This window comes from Aedes aegypti, chromosome 1 (assembly GCF_002204515.2).
Source record: "Aedes aegypti strain LVP_AGWG chromosome 1, AaegL5.0 Primary Assembly, whole genome shotgun sequence".
Classification (NCBI taxonomy): domain Eukaryota; kingdom Metazoa; phylum Arthropoda; class Insecta; order Diptera; family Culicidae; genus Aedes; species Aedes aegypti.
Genome location: NC_035107.1, coordinates 206,374,601 through 206,397,052, shown reverse-complemented (window position 1 = coordinate 206,397,052; position 22,452 = coordinate 206,374,601). Strand labels below are relative to the sequence as shown.

At 37.9% G+C, this 22,452-nt stretch overlaps 2 long non-coding RNA genes across 2 annotated transcripts; one reads left to right on the top strand and one right to left on the bottom strand.

The window, feature by feature from the left end:
• Positions 1-11,469: 11,469 nt before the first annotated feature.
• Positions 11,470-12,267, top strand: LOC110674601. Its single transcript, XR_002499029.1, has 2 exons — positions 11,470-11,826; positions 11,887-12,267. It is a non-coding gene; the product is annotated as an uncharacterized LOC110674601 (long non-coding RNA).
• A 1,363-nt stretch (positions 12,268-13,630) lies between these two features.
• Positions 13,631-20,618, bottom strand: LOC110681495. The gene is made up of 2 exons (XR_002503222.1): positions 20,115-20,618; positions 13,631-13,839 (listed from the first exon to the last, which is right to left on the bottom strand). It is a non-coding gene; the product is annotated as an uncharacterized LOC110681495 (long non-coding RNA).
• Positions 20,619-22,452: the final 1,834 nt, after the last annotated feature.

Below are 22,452 nucleotides of genomic sequence, written 5' to 3'. Positions count from 1 at the left end.
TGTGGGTGTTTCTGTTTGAAAGAACGAATCCTTCATCTGACCTGACTGATCTAGATTCCATCCTTCTGAATCAGTTCATCAGACGTACACGGAATATAGAAAATAATTGCTTTCTTCTTCTCCTTCTTCGTATTACGTCCCCACTGAGACAGAGCCTGCATCTCACAAGGGAAGGTCACGATGGTGTTACACGGGGTTTTCAACCGGACTATTTTTGTTCGATTCTACGTGTCGAAATATGAAAAACCTCAAAGCCTTTCGGCTGATGGACCAGTGGTGTAGCCAGGAGGGGCTCCGAAAGGTGCAATTTTGTCCGTATATAATAGTATATATACACACTAAAACAGACATTCAGAGTTCGGTAACTTTTTTACAGATTTCAATCGGTGAAAAAATAAAATACAGATGTATCGGTAAATAACATCATTTTCACCGAAAACTGTAAATAAAATTGCCGACTGTCAGTGATTCTATCACGATTTGACGAATACGGTAAATATTTTCACTGACAAATCGGTAAATAATTCGAAACACTGATGTCGGTGAAATATAAAGCTGAATGTTCGGTTAACACAGCCCTGCATCACCGAACTCGGTGATTCAAAGCACGAACTGTCAAATCCGCCATATTCATTTGTTTTCTCTAAATGTGAATCCTGTTGTGGGTCCAGGAATGAACACCATTAAACATTTGACAGTTCAACAGCCGACTGAATTAACACCATTCGAGTCTAAAGCGTCGGTCGGTAGACACGTGTACCGTGCAATTGGTGGAAGTTTCTCGAAAATTTTGTAAAAAGTTATCGTGCATTGAGAAAGCAATTACATCTGCGGTGCAATAATAGCATTTAATTAGTGAATATTGAGCCAAAATCGTGATTTATTAAGGGGAAACAGTGAAAGTTAAAAGGCGAGAGGACGCCAAGGCGAATTGCCGAAAGGAGTTCGCCATTTTAAAAGAAGCAAGAATCAGAAAAAGAGAAGAAGAAGAGAAAAAGAAAAGTGCGGTAGAATACAAGATGGCCTCCGGCGGCGAGCCACCGGACAAAGGTGGTGGGAGCAAGGATTGAAATATGGAAATGCAAAACGAACAAACCCAACCTCAAAATGGGAAACCTGCAGAACTTAAGGGGCAACAAGATGAAAATAACAACGCGAAAATCAGCTACACATATGTCAGAAGTGACGTTGGCCCATACAGAGTATTCATCGAACTCAAAAACAACACCAATGGAAAGGCATCTATCAACAAGTACACCCTCGGCTCATACCTGAGGAAAATACAAGGAATACACACATACATCCAGGAATTGCAGTACGCAGGAAAACACAAAGTGATCGCCATACTAACGAATCCCGAAAAAGCAAACCAACTAGTGACCGAAATCAACAACAGCACCAGTGCATACCGAGCATATGTACCCCGTCACGTCGTCAGTATCACGGGTGTCATTACTGGTATCCCGATCGATCTAACGGAGCAAGAAATTCAAGATGACATCCAGTCAAAGGTTCCAGTGATGAGTGTTAAGCGACTACACCGGTACGCGGACGGAAACAAAGTACTGAGCCTCAGGGTGAGTGTGACCTTCCGAGCAAAAGAACTGCCTGATAGTGTTAAGGTATTTTGCTGTCCAACAAGAGTTTACCCGTTTGCACAAAAGCTTATTTTCTGTACGAAGTGCCTGCGATACGGACATCGAACCGAAAACTGCCGAGGAAGAGAGAGGTGTAGGAACTGCGGACAAACACACGAACTAAATGAAGAGTATGCCAACTACCAAGAACAACAAAAGTGCATTTACTGCAAGTCGACAGACCACCGATCCGGTGCAACGATTTGTGACGAAACACAGCGACAGAAAGCACTAAAATCTATCATGGCAAAGAAAAATCTAACTCAGCTGGAAGCACGGCGGTTGCTACCCGCGAAAATTTCCAATTACTATGAACCACTCAGCAGACAGGATGAGTTTCCATCGATTAGTAACTCCTTTGCTAACACAGTCACGAGAAGTCAAAAACCGCAGAGGTCGAGACAGCGATCCAGATCAAATGAGGACGATAAACGGATGACGTCAAACGCAGGACACCAACAGTCAAAGAATACAACAACCAACGAGAAGGACGAGGAAGATTACAGTAGACTAGTTAATCGAGCGCGACAAAACGAGGGGTTCGGCACAAAAATTGGAGCCATACGTAAACAAATAGTGCAGCAGTATCAACTTCCCACCACACCAGGAGTGGGGCTCAACAACACACAGAAAACCACCGAAACGGAAAAGTGGAACCAAATAGTCCAAAAAGAAAAGGAAAATGCCCAGCAAGAAGCCAAACAGCATATCAACAGTGTGCTTATGAAGTTCTACACGGAGTTCATTGTCCGTGAAGGAAAAGATAGCCCAATGGCAGATAGGCTTAAAAACTGGTCGAAAGAACATATCGATTTGGAATCAGTAATTATTTAAGAACTAGAAGTGAAAAGTGAAAAATAATATTAAAAAAAAGAAAAAGAGAGAAATACAAATTAAACAGAAAATGGAGAAGTGTCTAAAAATTTTACAATGCAACATACAATCAGTGTATAAAAATAAAGAAGAAATTTCCCGAGTGCTTAGAGAAGGAAACTTCGTTGTAGCGATGTTATCTGAAACCTGGACCGCGTTAGATCTAGAAGATACCAACAAATACAGCATATCAAAATATCATCGAATTTTGTGCTCAAGAGAAGATGGCTATGGAGGCGCGGCCGTCTATATCCGGAATGATTATGGATACCAACCAATATCACTCCCAGCGCTAAACAAACACACCCAGGCAGTAGCAGTTAAAGTGTTAAAACTAAATTTAGTCATAGTGTCGGTCTATTTCAGTCCTGCCCTGACTGGTGAAGCATTCGAAGAAGACGTCACGAAGATATTCGACAGTTTGAGGAATGAACGAAGGGTTCTAGTCGGTGGAGACTGGAACGCACATCACCAAATATGGGGAAACAAAACGAACGGTAGAAAAGGAACTATAATGTCCGACCTAATAGCTACTAGTGACGTCGTCCTAATGAATGATGGATCAAGTACATTTATACCGATAGAACTGAACAAGCAACCATCAGCAATAGACCTGACATTATGTTCACCCCCCCTTCTGACGGAGCTTACGTGGCAAACAATGGGTCATGGTATTGGAGGAGGACACCATATTGCCATAGAAATCCGCTTGGAGAATGTAGAGCACAAAGAGGAATACATCTACAATAACAAAAAAATCAATGAAGGAATAGCAAAGCTGAATGAAGAATCAATAACAACAATAAACGATCTACAAAATGCGGTAAATAAAATACAAAAAAGCAGCAGAACTAAAAATACACACACACCTAAGTTCTGGTGGTGCGAAACGGTAGAACAGGCGTGGTTGGAGAAAAGAGACGCAAGAAGAAACTTTAACAGGATGTCAACGTTGGAAAATTTGCTGATTCTAAAAAAGAAGGCGGCATGGTTCCAGAAACGTAAACGAGAGGAAATGAAGAAGAAGATAGAGGAACTCCCGCAACAAATATAACCATTTATGTCATCCAAGGAACTGTGGAATAGAATAAACCGGCTGACTGGGAAAAACGGACGCAAAAGGGAGAACAATATCGTACATGAAGACGAAGAGCTAGCAAATGAATTCCTGGATCAACACTTTGGTCCACATGAAGTGAGGTACCCAGGGGGGTACGGAATAATACCTGCATACGATATCATCAACCAGGAAAAATGGAACGATATTTTGAGCCGAAAGAAGAATACAGGACCAGGACACGACAAGGTAACCTATGAAATGTTACGAAGACTACAGCCAGGAGTAGTCCGGAACATAATAAAGGACCTCAATAGTATGTGGAGGAATTTGTATCTACCAAATCCAATGAAGATAATCACGGTGGTGGCAATTCCAAAGCCAGGGAAACCACAGCACACCATTCAGGGGAAAAGACCGATATCGCTCGTACCAACGATGACAAAGGTGATAAACACAGCGGTATTAGACGAAATGCAAAAATACTTGACGAAACATAAGCTGATACCAGTGTTGGGAAACTCGTGAGTACTCACTGAAAACTGCAAACTCACTCGCGAGTATGAGTTGTACAGCTTGAACTCACGCGTGAGTATACTCAGTCGTGAGTTTCAGTTGTACAGCTCATACTCGTGAGTGAGTTTTCGACTAACATTTACTCACTCGTGAGTAATTTTACTCACTTGAAATATTGTAAATATTCTAAAAGCTTGCGAATGGCTCAAATAAATAATAAGTAATAAGTAAGGCTATTCTTGGGGTGTCCTTATTCAAATGATAACATGAAAATTTTATTCTGAAAACTATTTGTTGCACGCAAAACGTTATTATAATATGAATTCTTAACACAAGCTGTAATTTATGTTTGGTGTTTCGCTGCGCACGTTGCATCGTAAATGCTCTTTTCTTCTAACGTTACACCTCTACTGGGCCAGATTCTGCTTTTAGCTTTGTGTACTTATGATATGAGCATTTCCACATTTATCAACTATGAGCTTGATTTATTTGCCAATTGACTATTTTTTTTATTCTCTACTTTACGATATGCAGCACTACTGCAATAATAAAAACCTGAGACAGAGACTCGACAAAACGTATCTGAGTTTTGTGCCAAAACTAATAAGCCGCTGATTGGTCTGCCAAACAGCGTTGCCAGCAATATTTTGTGCGACAACTTCAGCACCAGCTTTTCAATTTTCACTTTTTTTCGGTTTTCTGACAACAATGTCTGTTCCTTAAACAGTGCTATTGAAAATTATATATTGAAAAATTATGCAAACTTGCTATTACCACATAACATTAATGGCCAAACAATAATCAGAGGCCCGTATAATGGTTCAATGAGGATTAACTTATCATTCAGTATCTATATAGAAACCAAGCAAAATATAATAAATTCCGAACATTTTTCTGATCAGAAATCTTTATTCGGCAACGTTGCATACAAGTTTTCTAGAACAAACTTGAAAATTACATAAGGTTAGCTAAAAATATTCAAAAGCGAAATTACATATGAAATGGCCAAGATGCCAATCGCAAACCAAATTTATGTGAGGTACCGCGGGGCAAGTGGGTAAATGGGGTAAGTGAAAATAATTTGAATATTTTACTGAATATATGTATTCACGTTTCAAACTCATGCGTAAACCTTTGAGGCCATTCAGAGCATTACGATAGATAAGAGATTCCTGCGATTTTTCAACCATTATTGCATAATAGAGTGAAAGATTGTCTACCTGTCAACTATTACTCCGTTACAAGTTGGTGGCGTGCAATCTTGTATTGATATGTTCAGTAGAAAAAAGTTGCAGAAGATAATTCTCTGTACCACATCTAAGTTGTACTCTCTGACAGTTTTAAACTGAAAATAAAAGTTTTGGGATTAATTCGACCTAGACATAAAAATAACTAAATTAAAACACCATCAACTTTCTACACGGAAAAAAATTCTGTGGTAAAAATAACTATTTTAGCTGACTACGCCCATTCTTGAAACTACCATGGAAATTCAGACCAATTTACTATGTTTACGGTACACCCCACCGCATTACTGGTACATTTGACAGAAATAATTTACAACAATCTGATTCCGACTACAGACATGGTAAAATCAAGCGCATTTCTGGTCTGCTGAAAATTGCCGGTGCGAGCGCTTAAGTTAACCCCCTAAAATGGTAGTTTTTACCGCACAATTTTTTTGCGTGTAATCACGTGGGGCAAGTAAAAAGTTTCTCATTAGAGATTGATTTTGTGTTTTCTTTTTAGGTAGCTATTAGTAAACAAGGTTCGCAATTATCATAGAAAATCGGAACGTGCTTTAAATTCAAGAAACACAATACTCAAAGCGATAAAAGCTATTACCAATCATGGAACTTCTCTAAAAGAGATTGGAAAGGAAAACGTTGATTGAAAAGTTGCAATATAAGAGAACGCACGGGAATCTCATGGAATGTAAATGTAAAGCTAGTCCAAAACATAAAAATGGGGTATGGGTCTATCCACACAAAAAATAATCCGAACACTATTGAAGGATTCCGTTCCAAAAAATAATTTCTCTTGAAGAGTTATCTTATGTCATATCCGACTTTCTTTGAAACAAATAACGACCGGTGAAAATTCTACAGAGCCGAAACTGAACAGGAGAAAATTGAATTGACAAGAATAAAATTTTCTTTGTTTACATGTTTCTTACCTAAGGAACAAGACGCCTTAACTAATGTTGAAGTTAATAGAAATCGTGAATATAACTAAATTTCAATTTATCCAGCTTTTCACGCTCGCCATAAAAACAATATGCTATAAAATATTTGACAGATGCTGACTATCAGCATGAGCCTCTGTACGTGCCATAAATTCTTTTGTTCTTATGACTTTTACTGTGCGCCGTGTGTAGGTGCTGTCTCGCTCTCTCTCACGGGCAACTTGAAAACAGGGCGCACAGTAAAAGTCAAACGTTTTATAGCATGCACAGGCTCATTGAACTGAAACTTGGAAATATATCCTCAGCATGCCTTGACGAACCGTCAAATTTCATTGTTTTTCTTTCTGTCAATCAAACGAAAATTTTGTTTGAATTTGCGGAAATAATCTTTTTCATTATTGGCCCTGTTCTCTGGTTCAGAAAGGGGTATGGGCGCGTATGTTCTAAAGTGCCAGAATGAAGTGTTGTGCTTGTGGGGAGCACTTGAAGATGGGATGGAAGGTCATTACTTTGCGTTCGTGCTTTACTTCTGCTTATTCAAAAAGTTATATACAATAACCAACCCTTAGCTTAACTATCTAAATTAACAGTTGCAAATACAATAATCATTCTGAGCTTACAAACATGTCTTCCTACTGGTTCCGGGGAGATAAGGGTCTGAGTCCAAGGGTCATGTCAATGCACTGTTCATCGCTTGAGCAATTCTAAAAGAATTGCTCAAGTACAGTCCATAGGCTGGTTTTCTCAAGTCGTCGTTGATGCGTCATCCCCGCATTCCCTGAGTTGCCTTCTCAGGGGATCTGTTTGCAGACTTCCCCCTTGTAAAAAACGAAAAAAAAATTGACTTTGCAATGAGTTCCGTGACGTCACGCTTCCGTTAAGTATCAAAACGACGATTAACGCTGACATTACCCACCACATTCAAACAAGAAGGCCGCCAACAGCCAGCAAGTGCCGTCGGCATGCACCGGACAAGCTGGAAGTCGCCAAGAAAAAGTTCCAGGTTATTAGCGAGTTAGGAATATGTCTCCCTTCCAGCAGCGGCGAGTCATTTCGTAAAGCGTCTTTTCGGGAGATTGAGAACTTTCATGAAAAATTTATTTGGAACCTATTGTTTGTGCATAATGATGAAGAATGTGTCAAGAAGAAGAAAAAGAAGAAGTTTGGAGTCACATAGCCCTCTACCCATCACATAACTAGGTACTTCAGGGTAATAAGAGTCATTGATGAAATTTCCTCTAAGTAAAAGGGATACTCGTGGATACTAATGACACTATCGAGATTTACAACTACTAATGATGTATTTTCAACCCTACTAGGTTTCATCTGCCACCCGAATAAATACACGGAACCCAAAATTGACTGATTTTTGCACTTAAATGGTTATAACTGCTTTTCCTTGGTCTTTAGAAACCTAGTGTCTTCTAGAGAATGATTCATTTTGACTGTTTACACAATTTTGTAGAACATTGTTGCTACCGGAAACTTCGCATTTTCAAAATATACGAGAGAAACTAGTTTTAGGGGGTCGTTCATAAAATACTCCCGTATTTTGGAAATGCGGCTGAATACACACTAGGTGTCTTTGGCAAAGTTGTTTGTATTTGAATTATCTACAACTTTGCCGAAGACATCATATTTAAAGATCGTCATTTCAAAAAAAATATTTTCGCAGCGCCGCCCGTGGCAAAGTTGCGAACTAACATTTACCGTCAATATATGCGCTATATTTTTAGAAAATTTTCGTCCGAAGACACCATTTCTAAAAAGTCACGTTTAAAGGTGCTACAGAATTAAGTTCACGATTTCGGCCGATCGAAATACTGTGCAGCAGTTGGGCCAGCCCTCTACACTGTGTGCAAAAGAAGAAAGGTCAATGGAGATTCGTAGGAGATTGTCGCTACCCGAACCAGGTGATTGTGCCAGTTTTCACCACACTTGATCTAGAGAGGGTGTACCATCAGATCCCGGTTGAAGAGGTGGATATTTCGAAGACGGCCGTTATAACTCCGTTCGGACTCTTCGAATTCACACGAATGCAGTCAATGCACCGTCACAATCTAAATAAATTCTACTAAAAACAAAAGAGAATGATTATTAAGCGATTAAAGCATTATCTATACAAATCGGAATTAGATTTTAGTTTGAGTGACAGAAAAGCAACGAAAATTATTTCAGTGAGATATGGGTTACTAAGGATTTATTTTCGAGTTTCAGTTCAGTGGTGATAGTCAGCTTCTGTCAAAGATTTTATAGCATGGCTAGCGTAAAAAGCTGGATTGTTCAAAAACTTGTGAAGCAAGTGAAAAGTAACATTTTGCATGAGCTTTTTCTGTATTTTTTTCATTTTTACATAAAAATCAATTTTAGCATACTGTTTATATTTGGTGGGAGTTAAGTTAAAAAATAAAGACGACCTCATTTATTTCAATTTAAAGTCTTTAGAATTTGAAGAATCTCAACTATACGATTTCCATTACCCACTTGCCCCACGGTACCTTATTCCATTTTTACTAATATTTCAATTCAACTTTAAATATCAATAGCATAAACGCGTTCAGAAAAAGTTACAGTATTTATTTTATGCCACTAAACGAAATAAATTGGCCTGGAAAGTATTTGAACACAACCGGACTTTCGCCATTATAACTTGTTTATCCATTTTGAAAAACTGGGTCTGAATTCGGTATAGTTTAAACAACCATACTATAAAACTGCATATCACAATACACACTGAAGTCGACAACAGCTGTAAACACTTTAAATTATTTACATTTACAGTCTTTCACCTAGTATAGAACATACTTATGTACAATCTTATTTTGCTATGGAAATTGGTTACTCACCATACTCACAAAGAGTAACTTGCTCACTCACCGAGAGTAATGACGTCATACTCACTGCGAGTATTACTCTTTACGTGAGTAATACTCGCAGTGAGTTATGACGTCATACTCTCGCGTGAGTTAGAGTAAGGAATGAGTGACTCACAGCGTGAGTATTACTCGCAAACGAGTACGAGAGTGAGTATTTTTTTACTCGTGAGCACGAGTTTCCCAACACTGGCTGATACCAGACAAGTCATTCGGCTTTAAAAAAGGTGTGTCAACTACAACATGTCTATCCTTTGTGGTCAATGCGATTAAAGGAGCTAAGCGTGAAAACTTGGTCGTTGCCGCAATATTTGTCGATCTGTCGAATGCCTTTAATACGGTTAAAACTGAAAAACTCGAAGAAACAATGGTTGCTAAAGGCATTCCGCAAGAAATCAGCAGTTGGGTTACTGAATTCCTCCGCAATCGACAAATAAACATGAGGGTAAATGAAAAAGTGATTACGAGACAGATTAGCGATGGGCTTCCCCAGGGTGACGTCATGTCCCCAACCTTGTTCAACGTCTACACAAGTCAGCTACACGATATCAAGGAAGAAGGAGTGATTTTGGTTCAATATGCGGACGATTTTGGGATCATTATCAAAGGAAAGAATCTACAGGAAGTGAATCAACGTGGACAGAGATACTTGGATGCTTTCTCGATTAATGCCAAGGAACTGAGTCTTAAGATCAACCCTAACAAGACGAAAGCGATGATATTCATCTGCAGCGATAAAAAAGTCGACATCAAAATCGATGGAACAACTATAGAAACAGTTCGTGTACATCGATACCTTGGAGTACAGTTCGACAGATCCCTTAGTTTTGGTCCACATCTTCGAGAAATTACAGTGAAAATACACGATAGGCTTAACATGCTTAAGGTGATAAGTGGAATTCGATATGGAGGACACCCGCAATCGCTGATATCAGTTTATCAAGCACTGATAAGAAGCGTGTTTGAATATGGTGGAACTGTTACACACAACGCAGCAAAAACAAATAAGAACAAAATCATTATTGCAAATAATCAATGTCTTCGGAAAGTCACGGGTTGTACGAGGACAACTCCGATAAACACACTACTGGCACTGTCAGCTCAACAACCGATCCAGTATCGTCAAGAGTAAGTACTCTTCGAGGGAGATAATCAGGTGCATGGTGGACAACAATGTCGTCGCCAAACAGCTACAGAATTTGGAAGGAAGTGAAGAACAAGATCGGCTTTCATACATGGAAAATGTCTATCTGAAGCATCGAGATACTTTCGATGCACTCATGATTAGAACGGAAGGGCAACAGACCAATGTAGACATCGGTGTCGAACTGGAAGGCATGACCATGGCCAAAAGAAACTGTAGCTCAATACAAATGAAACAGTTAGCTTTGTATACCATTAATGGGAAATACAGAAATCGTCCTATAATATATACAGATGCTTCCAAAGACAGGAACGTCTGTGGGATAGGAATCTTCGATGAAAAAATGAAAACGAGGTACTGCTATAAACTACAAAACGAAACCAGCGTTACATCTGCAGAGGTGATAGCCATTCAAACAGCACTCACAATCATCGATCAAAACGAGGCTCATGATTACGTTGTACTCACCGATTCCAAATCGGCATGCCTGATGCTGCTGGAAGCGCAGGCGGAAGACAGCAGGATTGACGTCATGCAGGATATTCTAGAGAAGGCCACTCGGTGGAACGCCAGCATACAATGGGTACCAAGTCATATTAACTTGGAAGGAAACGATGTGGCTGACCTCCTAGCCAAGCACGGTACTGAAGAGACGGCGATCAATATGACCAATAAGCTGTTCGATAAAGATGCTTCCTGGAAGATGAAACATGAGGCGAGAAATGCTGCTAATACCTGGTACCAATCGTACGCCGAAGAAAAAGGACAGAAATTTTACCAGCTGCAAGAACAAATCGAGAGTAAACCTTGGTTCTATGGAAGATGTTTCGACAACCGAGAGATCCGTTTACTAAACAGGCTGATGGCAGGGCACGATTATTCTCGCTATTGGCTTGCAAAGATGAAGATTGCTGAGAACAACCTCTGTGAAATATGTGACGAACAAGAAACTGCAGAACACTGCATTCTACACTGTGTTCGATATGGACACATCCGCGCAACTTACTCGTTTGACTGCCGATACCGAAATTTAATAGAGATGTTCAAAACAAAAAACGAAGATCTACTGAAGGAGATTTGTCGATTTGTTAATGAGTGTCGATTGAATATCTGACACCACTAACGGACAACAACCCAGGAGCAGGGCATATAGTCAATGACACTAGCCCTTCACAGCGCGACAGACAGTTTGTCAGTCGCGACCAGAGTTAAGAAGAAGAAGAAGAAGAAGATTAACACAGGGATCGACCGAATATCACCCGATTTTATAGGGTGGGCCGACGCAATCCTACTAAATAGGTGGATAAATCGGTATTTTAAGTAAAATCCAAGCAAGTTGACCTACTAAACATCAGATTTCATCGGTCACCCGATTTAATCTAGTCTTAGTCAGTCGATCGCTGTGTTAAACTTCCATAAGCGTCGGTGCAACAATCGACCGATTATTCAACCAATTTAGTCGGCTGTTGAACTGTCAAATGTTTAATGGGGAACATTCTGCTCTGAACAATCCCTCGGCTGGCCTCGTGAAATAGATACAGGTATAACTGATTTGAACTCAAAAATGTTCTGTATTAGTATTAATAATTATTATATTCTAGCCCGAAGACGACTTTCATCAAGACGGAAAAGCATCGCAATGCTAGCAGTTCGTGAGCCTTTTCCGGATGTGACCGATGGATGTGCGGTATGCTGGGGTCTGGTAGGTATTCCTGTCGGAGGCGACCTAAAAACTGCATTTGGCATAATCGTTCAGTGCTTCCACGTTTTCAATGTGTCGCCAAATCCCTTCGACAAGAATTTCTTTTTGTTCATCGGTGCAGCTATAACAAACACCAACACATTGGCTAAGACTTGTGCAAATTTTTTGAATGGATTGCAGTGAACGCTTACGATTAGTGACATGGCGTTTCCTTTAAGTGCAAACTAATTTCATTAAAACGTATTCCTTAGCGTAAAATAAACATTCTATCTAAAGAGTATAACATGTCTTTTTATAACCAACATATGCCTTAAACATCAAATTAAGGGTGGCTTGAATAAAATACAGTTTTTCCGTGATTCCAGGGATCATTATTGGTTTGAAAATTACAGATTTACGGTAAATTGATTTACATTGCAGGCTTTTTTGTTTCGGTAAAATTTACCGATCAATCAGAAATTTTGACAGTTGGTTCTTCTGATGCAAATTACTGATTGATCGGTAATTTATTTGTTTACCGAACTCATCACCGACCGTTCAGCTGTTGAGATTTCGGTAAATGAATTACCGAAGTCGGTAGTTTTTTCCAAGTGTGTATAAAACAACAAGGGGTGATTTAGATTTGACAACTCTTGCAAACTGATTTTATAATTAGGTCTAAGTAGGCTTTTATTTGCGTTTGTTGATTGAAATGTCAAGAATTTTCACTTCAATGTTATGATGGGTTTTCGTAACTACATTTTTATATGGCTATTATATTAATTTGTTTAAAATTATTGTTTTTTCATTTTAGGTACTTAGTCCAGTAAATTTTCTTATCCATAGCCGCTGTGGATTATAATACGATGAATGTTTGAAACAGCAACGAAACTTATGTATTGGACAGATCAAACGGAAGGGGCTGCCACTCGTGAGCACATTTAGGTTGGGCCCGCGCCGCCGCTCCGCGCATAGCGATGTCGCTTCCGCCGGTGAGGAGGGAATGAGCGTCGGATGATAGCTCTGGAACGCTGCTTCGGTGTCTAACTACTTTTAAGGGGCACTCGCGTCTAGACGATCTTGGCAGGAAACCGACGTCGGTATCAGGATTTCTCACTCGCGAGGCTTTACTGTGGGTGCACGCAGGCACGTAGTTTACTACAAACGTTTTCGGACACACTTTCGACCTTCGCCAGAAATCAAAGCTAAAACACCTGGTTTCTTCACTCCGGCACAGAACTTCGCGTGATCACTTTGGTCTACTTTTCTCGATCCGCACTCTTTGCGAGCTCAAACATAACAGCCCCGTGCTGAAATTCTATTGTTCTAACAAGCCCCAACTATCAACCCCATCTGTCTCGTTTTCTCCCGCCGTAGCAAACGGTTTCCTGGTGCCATGCTTACCAACTGTATGGTGGTCATGATTCTCAGGTCATGATAACTTGTAGCGGACGACGTGTTGATGTTCGGGTGAAAATCAAATAATTTTGCAAAGACAAAAATCCTAACTCCTAGCCATGCATTGCAAATACAATATTTATTTTAGTAATTCAATTTATTCAATGGGACATGGACTCATGTTACAAAATCTGTGTTGAAAACCAATCAGACAGATGTCGTATAAAAAGGTCATCAGATAAAAGTTGTCGTATAGAAAGGTCTCATTTAAAGAAAATTGTTACTCCATGAATCTTATTATCGTTTCAACATTTTGATTTGTAGCAGGAATCATTAAATTACAGCATTTCATCCGTTTCTCTCTCTAACAAGCATTGCATTAAATTGTTGAGTTGCCTAGTACCGAGTAATATCTTCAACTGGAATCAATTACTTTTTCAAATTTGTTGGGCACTTATAATCGCTTCAATATAACCTAAAATAGATAGAAAAACACCATTAGAAAATGAGAAAATATTGTAATTTTTTTTTCAGAAAATAAGTGTGGAAAAAACTGTGACATTACAACGTCAACATGAGCCTCTGTACGTGCCATAAATTATTTTGTTCTAATGACTTTTACTGTGCGCCGTGTGTTGGTGCTGTCTCGCTCTCTCCCACGGGCAACTTGAAAACAGGGCGCACAGTAAAAGTCAAACGTTTTATAGCATGCAGAGGCTAATTAGAAATTTTCATTTTCCCAAGGCATGCTACGATTGAGCTATAAAAATTATAGTGTACGCAATAAATGTCAGAAAGGGGTGATTGGAAAATTATAGCAAGCTAGCGTAAAAAGCTGGATAGAGTTTCAGAGGGTTGTTCAAAGACAAAAGTAAGTTACCGAGAGACTTTTTAATTTAATTCGAAAACGGTAAGTCGTGGAACATTGGTGTCTTCTGCAAATGTGTGTGACTTCTGAAATTGAACAACTTTGCGAAACAGACCAACAACCCACAACTTACCGTTTTAGAATTAAATTACAAAGTCTCTTGGTTACTTACTTTTGTCTTTGAACAAGCCTCTGAAACTCTATGTAAAATGATAAATTTTCTCAGAGTAGGGAAGACGTTACACATGGTTTTTAACCGGCCTTACAACTACTTTGTCGAATGGCCACGTGCCGTCAATCATTTAGGCATAGGGGGGCATGGGGCAAAAGTGACACCCGGGGCAAAAAAGTCACCTCTAATTGCACGTAGTTCAAATCAATTTTTTGATGTTTAACGCAGGATAAGAAAGAATTGAGTACTAATTGAGGGTTGTGTAAATATTATAGTTGAAAATGTTTAGTACAAAAAATTAGAAAAATGTCTTTAACTCACCAACGCGAAAAATGCGAAATATTATAAGATTGTAAGACTGGAAAATTAGGTTTGACTCCCAAAAACACAAAACATATTGATTTTTCCGATGATTTGATGAGTATTGATGATTTTCAATTGTTTAATATAGCTGTGGGGATTTTTTTTTTCGAAAAAGTCCTTTTGACATTAAGTTTTACATATATAAAACAGTATGTCTTATTGGGCAAGAGGGATTCCGCAATTTTTTCATATGAAATCAAATGAACTTTTATTTTTCTTGTTTAATATTGCATTAAACCAATGTTTCCTACTGAATAAAACTAAAATAAACCATCTTGGACATTCAAAATGGTTTCTGAAAACTTTTACTATTATTGTTCCCTTGCTACGATCACAGGGTTTGACGGTGCCGAAGTAAAAGGTGCACCATAATTATACCCGTCTGTGAAACATATCACCTTAATACTTTGGCACACCTCTAACGGTTCATGATTTATCATGAAACGGCTGCATTCAGGCGGAGGATCTGTTAATATGCATATTATCGGGTCCTCTTCGAACGGAGGGACCGCCAGGGCTCATTAGTTACTTATAAACCAGTGCTGGTTGTTGATGGTTCAGTTCGTTTACCACGAGCTGTAGCATCCTTTGTACTAATCAGTAATGGTTGTTATGTTTCGAAGCTAACGTGTGATCAATCGTTTTATAATGCAACATAAGAATGGGTATTTGGTGGAATTGCGCGTAACACTCATTGTTATTAAATTTAGTGATTGTGAGTGTGCTAATAGTGATTTTATAATGAAATCTATGGTGATGAAAATTGGAAAATTGCATTGGAAGTGATTCTGATAGTTTTGGTCAAATTATAATGATGATGATGTATAATGATGTGAACTCTACTAATTTAATAAAGGCCATAATACATTTTGCAATCATTTCGCTGAAAATAAGCATTATTGCCTAGTTCTTCAAACATGCATGAGAAAAGTGTTAATAATGACAGCGAGTGCAGAAGAATGGATCGAAGTGATTTTGTTTTACTGTAACTTTCTTGATAGTGCTAAATTGTAGTTTGAATAGTAATGACTCTACAGCAACAAAAATAATGAAACATTTAAATTGAATATCTTTTAATTACTTAGTAATGCTAACAGATGGAAAATGGTAATAACCATGAATTTATATGAAAATGGTGTGATGTGAGAAGTGATATAATGGAATGTAAATCTGAAGTGTATTACAAAAGTTGATGAGTGATAATCGGTGATAAACGTGATAGTGTCGAAAATAAAAGTGACGATAGTGAGTGATGAAATGAAATGGGGAATGAGGACCTTTTAATAAAACTATTTCGTTCTTCACTTTAACCACTTTAGTAGCATTTCAGGCCTTATCATAATATGATAGTAGTCTGAACTACTAGACTCAAAACTACGGTAAGGGCTGATTGCTGCTAGGGTACACAGTGACCATTTGAGCAACATTGCTAAGGAACGTCTGTGTGATGAACGCAATAGAGGCTTATAAAAGCAAATGCTGGAAAGGAGCTTAGGGCAGATTAAGAGTGCCAGTACTACCCCTATCGCTACTGAAAAAAAAGAAAACTTTTACTATTATTGTTACAATCAAATAAGATGAGAACTAAATTAGTTTCGTAAAATTACTTTTTAACTATAAGTCATCTTTTATCCCTCAGTTTTTATCTTTACTTACTCTAGAATTTATCGTTTAGGCGGGGAAATAATAATATACAAAACTTGTGGCATTTTACTCTGGTGGTCTTCTTGCCCCATACGAGTGGCACTCTTGCCCCGTGCCTCGTTTAAAAACCTCATAAGAAGGGACATTTTCAAAAATCTCAAATCATCATGTGTTTCTTATATTTTTGAAATCTATCGATTACATCATTCAGAACAAGAGATGAGCTTTCCCCTACACTGGAATAATTTGAACTTATATATCTAAAGGTGTCCTTCTCACCCCCAGCCCCCCTATTATTCGATTTCAGCTCCAGTCAAAAGAAAAAAAATCGTTCAACCAAAAAATTCTTCCCTGACTGTTACGGTGGGAATTGTCTGTTTTTTACAGTCGTACAATCAAAAATGTCTAGTTTCCTGTCAATGAAGAGTCTGTCAAAAAAGAGTAATCCTCTAGAGTTTGATGAGGCTAGTTTATTTAATAATCCATTTCGGAAAATGCAATGTACCCTGAAGAGATATGGACTAGTTTTAAGGTGCGAGTAATTAGTTACATTCTACATAAAACTGTTACGGGGAAGCGTGGGATTTGTCAAATTTTGTTTATTCTTGTGTTTTGTAACGGCATTTTACATTTTTACCGACGTTAACACTCGAACGTATCACCAGTTACTTTCAAAAGTGTTACGTAAGGGGCTACATATTGATAAAATAAGTCTTTCCCACGACTTTGATCGACTATTTCTTTACGAAAAAAGCGTTTTTATCAAAAGTACTTGAACAAACAATGTTGCAAATGGTCTTAATTTTTCGAATTGGTAAAAAAGTTTTTGGTTGTTTTTCAATAGTAAATTGATTGTTTATCAATAGTTTTAATATTGAAACAGTTAGTTTACTTTTGGATTAATCTGATGAGTATATGAACATATTCTAGTAACTATTACTAAGTATTCATCTAATTCGGGTTGTCTGCAGTTCGTCGAAAACTAGTGGAGCTCTGGAACTACCATGGGAAAGAGAGGGTTAATAAAATTGCATGGCGCGTAAGATATCTCAAATCCTTACTCCCATAAACCCGTACATAATTATTGCACGGCCCCTAATACTCTATAACAATTTCGCGTTTGTTTGGCACTGTGAATTACATATTTTTTCTTACTATACAACTGTCTCATATTTTGTTATGCTAATTTCTTTATTTTATTATAAAATTCATAATATACCCTCCCCTTGGTTATGCGACCTTGCCGCGATGGGAGGGCATAATTCATTAGCCCATATGATGGAAACCAACCTGTAGTGGTGGTTCACATTTTGGCATTTTTTGCTTAAAGCCGCTTCATAATTTATATGGCATAGACGCAATAATATCTCGGATGTGATCCAACGGACATTCTGCGTCATTGATAGAATTGATGCCCATTTCAAATAATTAATCTATTCGAAGTGGACATTAATACTATTCGCGACGATCAGTTTGCCTTTTGCTAACCAGAATGATCCGTAGCCACTCTTACTATTAGCTAGCTAGATACATATACGACGTAGGGAATATAACTCTGAGTAAAATGACTAGTAGATTCACTGAGTAGAAAAAAGTGGCGACAATCTTATTTTAATATGGTTTTTACATTATCATAACAAGGTATACCTCTTCTGTAACAATGGTATAAACAATCTAATTCCAGCTTCATTTTCGCAAAATTTACAAGTAGAAAGTATGCGTTGTGAAACATTGCATTTGCCACCGAAAAGTGAATCTTGTAGGAGACTGTGATAGGCTTCTATCAAGGTAACTCTACTCTTAAATATTCACTATAATAATGACTATTGAAAGTAAGACGCTGAGATCGATCATTAGGGTACTCTTGCTAGTTTCATTGCTAGATTGTTGAACAGACAAGGAGAGTGACTTTTTCTTTAAGGATATATGAACGTAATGACCAATAAATACTTTTAACAACAAAAAACGAAATTACCTAGAACTACTACTAAACAGCCAATTTTGTTAAGACTTGACGACAACTGACATTTAAGATTCTAGTCTTACGTAAAAGACAAGAGTAATCAAAATAGCACTTAAATGACAAATTATTCAAAACCATTTCGACTAGACAGTATTAGTTCTAGGGACAATGGAAATTCGCGGCAAAATTCTTGAGATTTCGCGTTTGACCAAGGCGATAAATTCAAAATTTCGCGGCCTTGTCGCGGTCCCATACTTTTGGCTATATTTTACATAAAAATATGTGTATTTAGTGAAAATAGCCTTTATACGTGTAAGATTTGTGGAATTTCATCAAATATAGTTGTTATTTTACAAATCAAGATAAAAAGTTTGTTGTTAGGGTGGTGATTCAGAATTTGAAACGAAAGTAGCAAATCAGAAAGACGTCCAAGTTAAAACTAAACGGGTAGTGAAATGTTGTGATGGAACTTTAACTTCAAGTTGAATAGACCATTTTCATGAACAAAATACTAAAATGCATTAATTTAATATAAATTCTCCAAATTCAACTAATTTCACGGCATTTCGCGGGATTTCCTGAATTTCGCGGCGAAGACCAAATTTCGCGGATTTCGCGGCTTCCGCGATATGGATATGGATTGGACTAACGACATCACTCTCCTCTACCTGCTCGGTATGAGAGAAATAGCCATAAGAACTATAAATAGATTCTGTATATATGATACTCGGCATCAGGGATGAGAAAAGTACTGGAGCAAACATTTACCGCCTCTACATTTACATCTTTCTACACGACCATCAACATCCAAAGCAAACCATGACGGTTCAAAACAAAAAAATGTCACGGCTCTTCAAAAATGTAATCTTCTTCTTCCTAACGTTTTTCAACCCCGAATGCGAAATGACTCGAGCACAGTGGTGACACGATTTTTGCGGTTTTCGGGGTTTTGCATTTTTGCTCGATAAAGGCAGTATGAAATTGAACTTATTTATATGTATCGTAACGGAATGATTATTGTCTTTCTGTTAGAGCTAATAGATTTCAATTAGTTGAAAACACAAGCGAAATATTAGCGATTGAATGATTTAACACTTTTTTCAATCATTCAGCTTGGAATGGCTGCCCGAAAATGGTCATAGTGGAGAGACAAAAACAGTCAAGCAGTGTGTGAACCGTTGGCAGCGCAACGCCTGATGGTATTGATGCTGCTGCTGCTTTGTGTTTTGGTGGAATGGCAGAATCGATGAACAATTCTTCAATCCGACGTATTTGCAAAAATAAACAAACCGAGATTTGCTTTGTATGGGCTTGACAAACGCATAATGTACATATTGAGCCAACAAAAGTATTCTTAAAACCATTTTTCGATATTTTAAAATAAATTTCAATTCTGTCCTATGTGCACTTTTCTCTGTGTTTTTAATTTGGCTACATACACCCTTCGTTTGCAAAGCGACTCAACTGTCAACATTTTTCATGCTAGCACATACACCGTACATATGCTCATAGTAAAGCGACCTATATGCCGAATCAAAACATAAAATTTGCATCAGCAGATACGTCATACCATTTCCGAATCACTAAACATGTTGAAAATCGAGAAATTCGAATTTCTACAATTGTAGCTAGCTGACGCGTCGGAAAACTGATGTGGAACATCATCAGTATTCGGTTCTAGACAATATTTCTTACCAAATTTCTCACAAGAACTGTTCTCTATCTACTTTTGTTACTCACAGCTCCGTCCGGTGCTCGTGTTAGTCGAGTTGAAATTGGAAACATTCGCAAACCAATATTCGTTGTAGTTGAACGTAGAAACTGTCAAATTAACGAACTCTATTAGGTTTTAAGGGAATTTGCAAACCGGTGTATGTGCAACTTCAAAACAATACTGGTGTATATGACGTGACGCATGTGAAAAACGAACTGTCAAACCGACGCATCAAGCAAGGTGTATGTATCAATCAAGGTATGGTATCGACGAATCATCATGGTGTATGTGAGCAGCACAAAGCAAAAGGGTTTATTCGATAATTTCACCAGTTTTTCAATCTAATTCAAAACGAATTGGAATTGTTTAATAGTGGTTAGAAACTGTGTTCTTTTTTTTCAACTTGTAGAAGACACAACAATAGAAAAAATGCAAAACATTTTAAATAGGATTTAAAATGCTTTACAATATATTGCATCGCATTTTTCTCGAATCCATCCAAATGTTAGATACACCGATTTGAAAAATCATGCTTGTAACTGTGATGAATTGTGGTCACAGTTCCCAAGACTGCTCGGCATAGTAGTGGCCAAGTGCACGGAGTGCCTAACAAAAAAAAAAAAAGAAAGAAACTAAAAAAAGAATCGTCATCGTCACTCAACCAGCGTTGGATGACGATATGCTGCAGTGGTCCGCCACAAAGGTTCGGCGTCATGGCGAACAAATAGGGGGGCATGGGGCAAGAGCGACACCCGGGGCAATAGTGCCACCTCTAATTTCACGTAGTTTAAATCAATTTTTTGATGTTAAACTCAGGATAAGAATAAATTGAGTACTAATTGAGGGTTGTGTAAACATTACAGTTAAAAATGTTTAGTACAAAAAATTTGAAAAATGTCTTTAACTCACCAACGCCAAAAATGCGAAATATTATAAGAATGTAAGACTGGAAAACAAGGTTTGACTCCCAATAAATACAAAACATATTGATTTTTCCGCACAGTATTGATGATTTTCATTTGTTTAATATAGCTGCGAGGCTATTTTTTCGAAAAAGTCCTTTTGACATTAAGTTTCACATATATAAAAACAGTATGTCTTATGGGGCAAAAAGGACACCGAAATTTTCTCATATAAAATCAAATGAACCTTTATTTTTCTTGTTTAATATTGCATTAAATCAATGTTTCCTACTAAATAAAATCAAAATAAGCCATTTTGGACATTCAAAATGGTTTCTGAAAATTATTACTATTATTGTTACAGTCAAATAAGATGAGAACTAAATTAATTTCGTTAGATTACTTGTTAACTATAAGTCAACTTTTATCCCTCAGTTTTTATCTTTACTTACTCTAGAATTTATCGTTCAGGCGGGGAAATAATAATATACAAAATTTGTGGCATTTTGCTCTGGTGGTCTTCTTGCCCCATACGAGTGGCACTCTTGCCCCGTGCCTCGTTTAAAAACCTCATAAGAAGGGACATTTTCAAAAATCTCAAATCATCATGTGTTTCTTATATTTTTGAAATCTATCGATAACATCATTTAGAACAAGAGGTGAGCTTGGCCCTACACTGGAATAATCTTCAAAAATTGTGCTAATTAACCATGATTTGAACCTATATATCTTAAGGTGTCCTTCTTGCCCCCAGCCCCCCTAAGCCTCCTTCGTTATGGTCGAATCTTCGTTCGGGAGCTCTGAGCCGACTAAATATATGAACCGTAGCGTCGATAGATTATGAGCCTTTTCTGAAAAAAAAAAAAAAAAAAAAAAAAACGTGTCCGGAATTGAACAAACAATCTTTGAATCGTCAACATCACGCGCTTTAAAAAATATAAAAGACTTGTTGAACCTTCAAACTTAAATATCAAAAGCTACACTGTGTGTACAAATATGCATTAATTTTCCAAGTGTTCTCTATGCCCTGACACTAAATTCACTAAAAGCTCATACAAGTGAACTAGCTAATCAGTGTTTTTATGGGGTCCAAAATCATGCTAAAAACTTCTATGTAGTGTCCGGTCCATAGAGGACATGTCTCTAGTTTCATGTTTTATGAAGAGGCTTGTTCGGCCCTACAGGATTCTGACCTTCAAGTTTGCTTCCATCCGTTGAAATTTTCACCTGCCTCATGTGGTTGAAAAGCTGATCGTGGATTGTGTTTCGGTTTTACTTTTTTATGTTTTCATCGAATAAAATTTCGTTATTTCAGTTCAAACTTCTAAGAACTAGTGGAACAAAAAAAAAATCCGTCCCTTTTTCACAGAGAAACTATTAACCCTTCAGTCGTTGCGTGGTTTGCCGCCGTTCGAACCACTACGCTGAAGCTGTGTACGATAAGCGAGGTTTTTGTACACCA